This window comes from Camellia sinensis, chromosome 4 (genome assembly GCF_055761805.1).
Source record: "Camellia sinensis isolate YWXY chromosome 4, ASM5576180v1, whole genome shotgun sequence".
Taxonomy (NCBI): domain Eukaryota; kingdom Viridiplantae; phylum Streptophyta; class Magnoliopsida; order Ericales; family Theaceae; genus Camellia; species Camellia sinensis.
In genome coordinates, this window is record NC_138964.1 from 25,565,352 (window position 1) to 25,575,198 (window position 9,847).

Sequence of the window (9,847 nt, forward strand, 5' to 3'; positions counted from 1 at the left end):
TGGGCACTTTGTACTTCTCTAAAGTGCTCAGCCTTTTTGATTGATCCCTTGAGCTCGCATACACGCTCAGGTTCAAAGACTCCATGTATTACATTGATGATGCCTTGTGGTGGGGCGTCGATTGGCATTCCATTGGGGTTATTATGATCCTGGGGGGCTAGCTGTGTCCCTCCTTCAATGTATTTGTCCAAGTGGCCTGCTGCCACTAGTTCTTCCAAGTGCTGTCTAAGTGGTGTGCAATTCTCAGTTCGATGCCCTTTTTCTTTGTGAAAGGTGCACCGTGATCTTTCGTCGTAGTCTTTTTGAGCTTCTCCTAGCTTGGCTGGCCACTTGACAAAAGGTTCATCTCTTATTTCGCTCAGAATCCAATATATCGGTTTTTTGAACACCGTTGTTATGGCAGTACGGATTCTCAACCATCTTTTGTCTAGGTCTTCTTTGTTAGCTCGTCTGCCACGTCCGCTTCTATTCTTCCGATCTACTGTATTAACCTTTACTGAGGTTTTCTTTTCTAGTACTGTGGTTGCACTAGATTTTGCTTTGGCACGTGCGCCATCCTTTTCTACCCTGATGTGCTGATGCACTCTCTCCATCAGGGCTTCCATGGTAAGGGGTGGCGTTATGGTGATTGAGTCCCTTAGCCTATTCCCGACTGGAAGGCCTCTTTTTTACTGTGCAATGGCAAGATTGGTAGGGCAGTCCCCAATCTGATTGAATGTTTCCCAGTAGCGACTGTTGTAGGATCTAAGGGTCTCTTTATCTCCCATGTCGATGGAGAGTAACTGGTCGATCTCCACCGGTGTTTTTGTGTTTGTTCGGAACCTTGTCACGAACGCTTCTGCCAATTGAGCCCAGGAGGCTATGCTGCCCTCTGGAAGTTTTTCGAACCAAGTCAAGCCTAGGTCGCCAAGGCTTGATGGGAAGAGTATGCACATTAAGGCCTCGTTTCACCTGTATACCGCCATGACTTGGCGAAAGTGGCTCAAGTGTGAATACGGGTCCGTCTTCCCTTCATATGTAGTGAATTTCAGCTGAAGGAAGCCTGTTGGTAGGGGCGCGTTTTCGATCGCCGGAACAAACGGTGAAGTCTGTAGTCTTGCTAAGGCTTTGTCCGTTGGTTCGTATGTTGGGCGCGGAATTGGCATTCCAACCTCGACGCTTCCATGCGTCCGAGGAGCCAACCGTTGTAAGGCAGAGACTCTGTGTGGATCTCGCGCCCTGGCATCTTCCTTGCATCGTGCTTTTTCTTCGAGCACGGTTCGTAAGTCGAATGACCTGGGCAGCTCTGTCTGTCTAGATCTGGTTTGGTGTGAGAGCGAGGGCCAATACGTGCTTCATTCAGTGTATGATCTCTCGAATCTCGTCCTCTCAGACCTGGAGTGACGAGTTCTGGAAGATAAGGAATGAGTGTCGCCTGTCCTGAGGCTTCTGCTCTCTCCTTGTGAGGGTGTAGTATTCCTACTACGATTTTCTGAGTGGCGAGGGTGCGTTTTGTTTTTGCGCCCCTCTCCTGTCGCCACTTCTTTTTTCTTCATCTGGCGTTTCAAGGCCTCCATGTCCGCCGCCATCTTTCTTATTAATTCATCTTGTTCCTTTACGCGATCTTCCAGTGCTTGAGGATCAATCCTCCTCCTTTGCCTGTCTGGACTTTGTGAATGAAAGTGACGGGGGCTGTTATTCCGCCTTCCCCTGCCACCCCTCCTGGAGCTATGTTGTTGGGGCTCCAAGTCCGCCATGGGAGGGACAATGGGTAGTCTTTCACGCCTTGTGCCCCCATCTGGAGTTAGCCCGTCGACGGCGGACTGTGGTAGTTCTTCAATGTGAGCCATTGATTGAGAAAAGAAGAAGCTTAGTCAAGAGGTTTTTGTTCTTGTCTGTTGTTCCCACAGACGGTGCCAATTGTACGGGAAAGAAATACGCCTTCTCGTATAATCCTGTTGACCAAGTCCACGCTCCTCCGTACGACGTCGCTTTATCACCTGAAAACACAAACGTGAGCTAGTCGGCGGGTGTGTGCCGGAAACCTCTCCGATGCCTAAGTCAGAAAACTTGACAAACAGACAAAAAGCTCTGTGTTCTCAGAAAGCAAAATTGTGTTGTGTTCTGTTACCTCCTCCAAGGTGATGCTTGTGTACTTTTATAGGTTTCGAATAGCACAATCCTAGTAGGACTTTTATTCCTCCATGCAGAGTCCTCCTAGGATTCATACTCCTAAAGGATAATGCTTATCCTTTGACACCCCCCCCCCCCACTGCTTAAACCAAGTGGGATGGTTTTTACCACGGCCGAACTACCATACGACCGAGATAAACCTGGCTAGGCCGAGCCACAGAGTAGGCCGAACTATCCTTAGTTCGGTTCTTCCGTTTACTCTTTCCTATCTCGGCTTTTCATGTAGAACTCATGATATGGTTTAAACCGAACCAACGACTGCGACCGGTATAACTTCAAGACCGGTATAACTCCAAGTTGCTTTCGGACCGAAGTATTTTTTTACAACTCCTAAGCCGAAGTAACTTTGTCTCTCTTAGGCCGGAGTAACCTTGCCTCTAATGGGCCGGAATAACTATACCTCTCCTGGGCCGGAGTAACATTGCGGCTTTTTCACATTGCTCTTGGCACTTTGGGCCAAAAAGCCCATCACCTAGCTCAGCCCAATTTTTACCAAAAATTACCCTCTCAAATGGTATAAATTTTATCTTTGGATTGTTTTCATGATAATTTAGTTCAATTAATAACACTTTCATAGAATTTTAACTAAAATTAAAGGGCAAAATAGTTCATCAACTCCTACACTCATAGTTCCAGTAATTTGTCTCTTGTGCCAATTTGTTATTTGTAGCTCTAAAGCATCAATTTTACGGGGGGGACAAAGTGGATTAATCTTTATTAGGTAATTGAGAGATGAGAGATCACGTACACCTAGTGTCTTTTGCAAGGAGAACTTACGTGTAGGTCCCAAAAGGTTGTCAAATAGGCCTTGTAACAATTAATGGTATTTTTTATCAAACATTATTAAAAAATTGTCACTAATTGTTAATTTTCAACGACATTTTAAAAATTGATATAAAAAATGTCACTAATTATAAATTTTAACAACAGTTTAAAAAATTATCACAAAAAAGTTCAATAATTTTCAGTTTTTAGCGATAAATTGAAAAATTTGTCACAGAAAAACATCACTAATTGTAAGTTTTAGTAACAATTTATAAAAGATGTGACAAAAAAAAAATCACTAATAGTCAATTTTTACTGACATGAAAAAAATTGCCATAAAAAAATTTATTTTTAGCGACGATTTTACTAAGACTTATTTTGAATAGGATTTGATTGAAATTAAATCTAATTATTAGAATCTATTGATAATTTACCTATTTTGAAATTCTTTTTTTGTCGAGAACACCAAGTAAACAATGTTACATGGTATTTTGGGATGTAATTTTCTCACATTATGTGAGTTTTTTCAAAAAAAATAAAAATTGATATATAAATTGCAATAAAAACCCCGAGTAGGCAATGTGATGTAGGACAAGATTTTCAGAATTTTTTATATTTTTAGTTTTAATATTTTTGATATATTATTAGGATTCTTGTAATTTAGTATAAATATTTTAGAATTATTAAGTTTCGTTAATTAGATTTTGACTAGGATTTTAAATAGTTTAGAATTTTAGTTTCCTATTCTCTTAGGTGACAACGAAGATTAAGTGATATGTTCAATAGCAATAATTGCATCAATCATGACTTTTCAAATTATCAAGTATTGCCAGAAATTCCATATTTTAATGCTTCTTGTCATGCCGAGGATTTTATTTATTGGTTTCGCAAAGTTGACAAATTCCTTGAGTGTATGGAAATCTCTGAAGAAAAGCAAGCCAAATATGTCGCACGTAAGTTACAAGGTTATGTTTCTACATGGTGGAAACAATTGCAGTATGATCGAAGACGACAATACAAACAACATATTACGACGTGGCATAAGATGAGGAAGTTAATGAGTTCTAGATTCCTTCAAACAAATCATGGGCAAATATTGTATCTACAATATCAAAGAAAGCTTGAATCAAAACAATTGTTCCAAGGTAATTTTGATTCACAATATTCTTCACAATTCAATAATTATTATGGAATTGTGGATACAGATTATTCGAGGAACATGACTACGATTCTGCCAAGTTTGGGTCAATCAAGTCTGGTAGGTCAACAAATTTGTCACGCTTAACCACACATTGAAGAAGAAAAGATTTTGAGTACCTCAATGTTTCAAAATTTTGAAGACCCACATAGACATTCAATTGAAGTAGAAAATCAAGTTGATTTCAACAATGGTGAGAACGTTGAAATTGATGAAAGAGATGTCACTGAAATTACTTTGATCAAGAAATTTGAAGAAGACAATGAAGAGGTGAAGCAAGAGAAAAACGTTGAAGTTAGCCAAGAGCTTCTAATGACGGAACTATCATCTCTTGATTATTATGATAGTTATGAGATTGCAAAAGGAGATCAAATGGAACTCAATAAAAAAAAAAAAAGAAATAAAAGATGAGGTAATAAAGTTGACATGTGCACCAGAAAAGTTGATTGAGGATGCAATTGATATTCCAAGATTGATAATTGAATGTCCAACTGAATCCAAAATAGAGCAGAGTCCAGAGAGTATCCAACATCAACATAAAATACACTTTGTTGATTTTCTTGGTGTGGAGCAATTTAATTTGATTTTCAATGCTTTTCTAATTAATCTTGTCAACCAGTTGAAACATATAGAAAAGAACTTTCAAAAAGAAAACTTTTCTATATACAACTTTTGGAAGAGGGGCAAGCAACTGAAACATTCAAAATATCTCTTTATTTGGCATGGAAGATGGCAGATCTCTAATATGAACTCGAGGGCGAGTTCTTTCAAAGAAGAGGAGTCTGATGTAGGACAAGATTTTCAGGATAAGATTTTAAGAATTTTTTATATTTTTAGTTTTAATATTTTTGATATATTATTAGGATTCTTGTAATTTAGCATAAATATTTTAGAATTATTAAGTTTCTTAAATTAGATTTTGATTAGGATTTTAAATAGTTTAGAATTTTAGTTTCCTATTCTCTTAGATTTCCTAATTTGTATTGATTTAAGTTTCCTAGTTTATTTTAGAATTACTTTTCCTACAAGTATTAGGTTTAGTTTATTTTAAATAGCTATGTAAGCCTCATGGCAAAGACAACTTTTATACAACTTTTATTCATTCAATCAATAATATTAAGATATTTTCTTTTCCTTGTGGATTCAAGGTTCTATTTTTCTCGTGGATTTGAAAGTCCCTTTCGTCTACTAGAACGATATCTAGTTCCCGTGTATTCCGCTGCGTCACAATGATACATAGTATTTTGTACTATCAATAATTTTCTCACGTTACATGGGTTTCATCAAAAAAATTGACATACAAGCTGCAGTAAGAAATATTAAACTAACAAAGTAATAAAAATTTCGTATTAAGTGGACTAATTATTTGTAGAAATGTCAAATTTTAAGAAAATTTTGTGATACACACTGTAAAAAATATATATTATATGTCTCACTTATAGCTTATATGATTTTAGTTATGATCTATTGTGGTATTCGTTGTGATTTAGTTATGCTTCATTATGAGGTTGATTATGACTTAATTATGACATATTGTGGTTATAATCAAAGAGTTCTTTGGTTATACTTCGAGTGGCGTTTGATTATAACACATTGTGGTATCTATCTATATATTATATAAGGAAAATAAGATTTCTAATCGACAAACTTTGTAGGAGCTCCAAATTCCCAATTTAAATTTCATAATTTTTTGATTTTTAAAAATTAAAAAAATCTTCTTTTGGCTAACTTATTCAAACAAAAATAAATAAATAAATAAAAATTAGTATCCCTTAATTTATGACTTTCAAATAGAAAGTATATCAAATCTTTAAAAAAAAATGAAAACTATATTAATCCATTTCAAAATTCGAATTTGAGGGTCATTAAATATGGAAAGCATTCTATTAATTTAAATTTATAATTGGCACAATATAAATTTAAAATTATAATGATCTATCCCATGATTTATAAGTTTTGAATACAAATTTAAAATTATCATAATTGACTCATAATTTTTGTATTTAGAAGTAATAAAAGTGACATTGAGATTATTTATATATTTTACAAAAGAATACTTTTAAGAAGAGATATTATGAGAGTTTCAAAATCTCATACAAAATCTATATACTATTATAATTGAAAAACGCTGTCATCTTATTAAAGCTTAAAGTTGCAATTCTTTTTCTTTTTCTTTTTCTTTTTTTGTTTAATTTTTGTTAATATGTGTCACAATATAATTGGTTTATAAATTAATTTTATATTCTTAACATAAAATTTTAAATTTAGATTTTTCCTTAAATTATGTTACCCCAAATAAGATTAATATTCATTCCTTAATTTATACATTTTTTTTATTAAATTATAAAATAAAATTTTAAATTTAAATTCTTTTTTAAACTATGTTACTACAATTAGAATGAGATTAATAGTCACATGTGTTATAATGATATATCATAATATTATTAGTCCAAACATTATATGTATAAATATACGTATTATAATGATTCTGGTTTAGACCCAAACAAATTGATGTTATGGATTTGGGTTTTCTTGTCTGGAACGAGTGTTGTTGTCTTTGTTCGCCTTATTCCTCTTTATGGTGTGTTGGTTGCTTTTACAGCAGGTTGGTTGCTTGTCTTTTTAAAACTGTTGTCGCCCTGAAATTTGTCTCTACGCTAAGCAATGTTTCTTGCGCTCGAGCGGTGTTTGAAGACTCTCAATACTTTTGCAGGTCTGCAAAAGTATTGGGAGAGTGCATTCTTCACTCGAACGATGATTCCTGTGCTCGAGCAATGCCACTTGTTGTGTCTGGACGCTCGAGCGGTCTTTCCAAATTCAACAACTATAAAAGTCATTTTTGGTCACATTTGGATCACTTTTCCCTCTCTTTTCTCTCCTTCCACCATAGTTGAGTTTTCAAGCTCTTTCTACCTGGTTTTCATCTACTTTTACACATCTATGACCCCTGTTCCATATACCAAAATGTAGAGCTCGACGAGGGCTTCTATTTAATCTGAGCGGATCGTGTTTTCGTTGAAGTTGGATTTTCGGGCTTTCTTCTCTTCATTGCTTGACATAGGGATTCTCTTGCTCCTTTTCAATACTTCGCTTATAGATAGACATGTGGTAGATTTTATTTGCATAAAAATCATGTCCATTATGGACTTCTTTGAAAATCATATAAAGGGATCTAGGGCTTGAATGTTTGGAGTAGAAATCGAGCAATTGATTGTTGTTTGGGTTAATTAGAGGGTAGATTAACTTATTTATGTTGCAAAGGAGAAAAAGCCCTAATTTCATATTTGACCGAATGAATTAAAAATGGGTAAAATTCAATAATGTTTGTATTTTGATAATTTGTGTTGTTAATATAAAGGGAGAATTAATTTGAGTATTGAAACTTGTTCGAACAATCATATTGAGTTAAGTTGGGTGATGGCTTGGGATTCATGAATGAGGTTTTACTGGTTTTTGGAAAGAAAAACGGACTTGGGCATGTACATTTGAAAAATAAAAGAGTCGATTTTGTAAGGAGAAAGAAACTATGAAGTATTGTACATTCAGACCTGAACTTGAGGTTGGGTTTTGACATCGTTGAATATTGTTATTATTATCATCGTTGTTGGACTTAAGGTCAAATAAGTATCAGATTATTGTATTACGTGTGTTTATATATATAGTTTGCTTAGAAGTTTTGTCCTTGGTCATTTGTGGAAGATGACATTGTGATGTTGAATAGATTTTGTTTATGTAGTACATTCAAGTTGTTTATATTTGTTAAGTTATGTGATGGTTGGAAATGTGCATGCGCTGAGAATCAGGGGTACCATTACCCTCCAGCCAGCACTTGGAGAATTGGCTGTGCTTAGAATCTAAGGTGTCAATACCTTCCAGCTAACGCCTGAAGAGCTAAGCAAAGGTACCATTACCTTCTAGCTTGTGACTGGTAAATTGGCGTGAGTATTGGAAATGTGTATTTTTGGTTTACCATGCTTGAGGCAAGTAGAGCGTTGTTGGATTTCTTGTTATTATATCGGTTCTATTTATGTGTTTCATGTGTTATGATAATTATTTTGTGGAAAATGTCAAGTGTCTTATATGGTTATGTAAGGAGCATTTTATATGTATTGTCATCGTGTTCATTTGGGATGTTTCTATCTAGAAATTGTAATTTGGAATTGGGTTTATAAGTTCGATAATTGGGGGTAAAGAAATTGGACTTTGTGGATTTGTTTTCAAATACCTGTTATTGTCTAGCAAGATTAAAACAATGAGGTAACAAGAAAAAAGAAAAGCGAATGGTTCGTGTTGTTGAATAAATCAAATGATTTTGAGAAAAATACCTATGTAAATATATCTTCAAGTATAAACCGGCACTTATGTATATGGTATGACTTAAAGCATTCATGATCATAGCTATTTGTATGTTGTTATTGTTTAGGATCATGTTGGGATCCCTACTGGACTTTGCGTTCATCCCGCGTTGCTAATCATTTTTCAGGTATTTATCAAGAAGTGATTTAAGATTGAGGACTCTCATTATCTGTTGGCCACGGGGCCTTTTATTTGTTAGCTGAATGCTGTTCTTGTAAAAAGGGTGGAACATTTTCTTTTTATGTAATGATGTAAGCCGGCAAGCAAATTCATTTAATTATAGCCCATGCTGCATTCATTATGTAATCGGATGAGAGAACTTTTACTTAAGTGTCCTTATTAATGTATTGAAGTTTCATACATTATCTCTAAAATTGTATAATAATTAAGGATTTGATAATGTTACCCGAGGAATAAAAAGTGGGGCGTGACATGTATTCAAATTATTAATCACTATTAAAAGTTTATATTTTTATTTTTTTTGTCATTTTTGGTTTTATATTTTATAATAAAAAAATTTATATCCTTATGAACTACAAGGAGTTAAACAATAAATTTTTTCAATGCAAATATTTTTTTTTAACAAAATACAAAAAAATTAAGAAAATGAATGACTTTTTTAACAATTGCCAAACATAATGGATATTAAATATTTATATATATATATATTATCTCAATTGTCAATTAAACAAATTAAAATAAAATAATTGCCTTAAATAGTTAAGAAGTGACTTTTGCCAAAGTCAAATAGAAATAAACATTTCTTTTTTTCTATTAAAAGTGATAGTTGGTGAAACTTTTTTTTTTTTTTGTATAATAAAAAAAGAAAATGGGAGTTACATATGATAATTTATTATTACATCAATACTACAGACCTATACTTTCACCCACAATGATATGATAAAAGAGTTTGGCCCTATGTCATTGAGTGTGTAGCAAATTCAAAGTTGACAGATATGATACCACATTATTATAAATACAATTGTAGGTGTTTTTTTTTTTTTTTTGTGGGTTTCAAACATTTTTCTTATTGTTTATCTAGACTTTTTTAGCACTTGCGAAACATGATGGATCCTTTTTTTTTTTTTAATCTCAATTGTCAATTACACAAACTAAAATAAAAAATGAAAAACTTTTGGCTCAAATTTGCTAAAAAGTGAGTTTTGCTAAAACAAATAGAAATAAATGTTATTTTTCTACTAAAAGTAATGGTTTGCAAAATATCATTTTTTATTTAAAAGAGTGAGGGTTGTAGATGATAATTTATTGGTAATTTATAATTATTTTCAAATCAAATGAGAATACCATTCTAAATTTTCTTCTTATTTTTTTTATACAGATATTTTTATTTTGTAG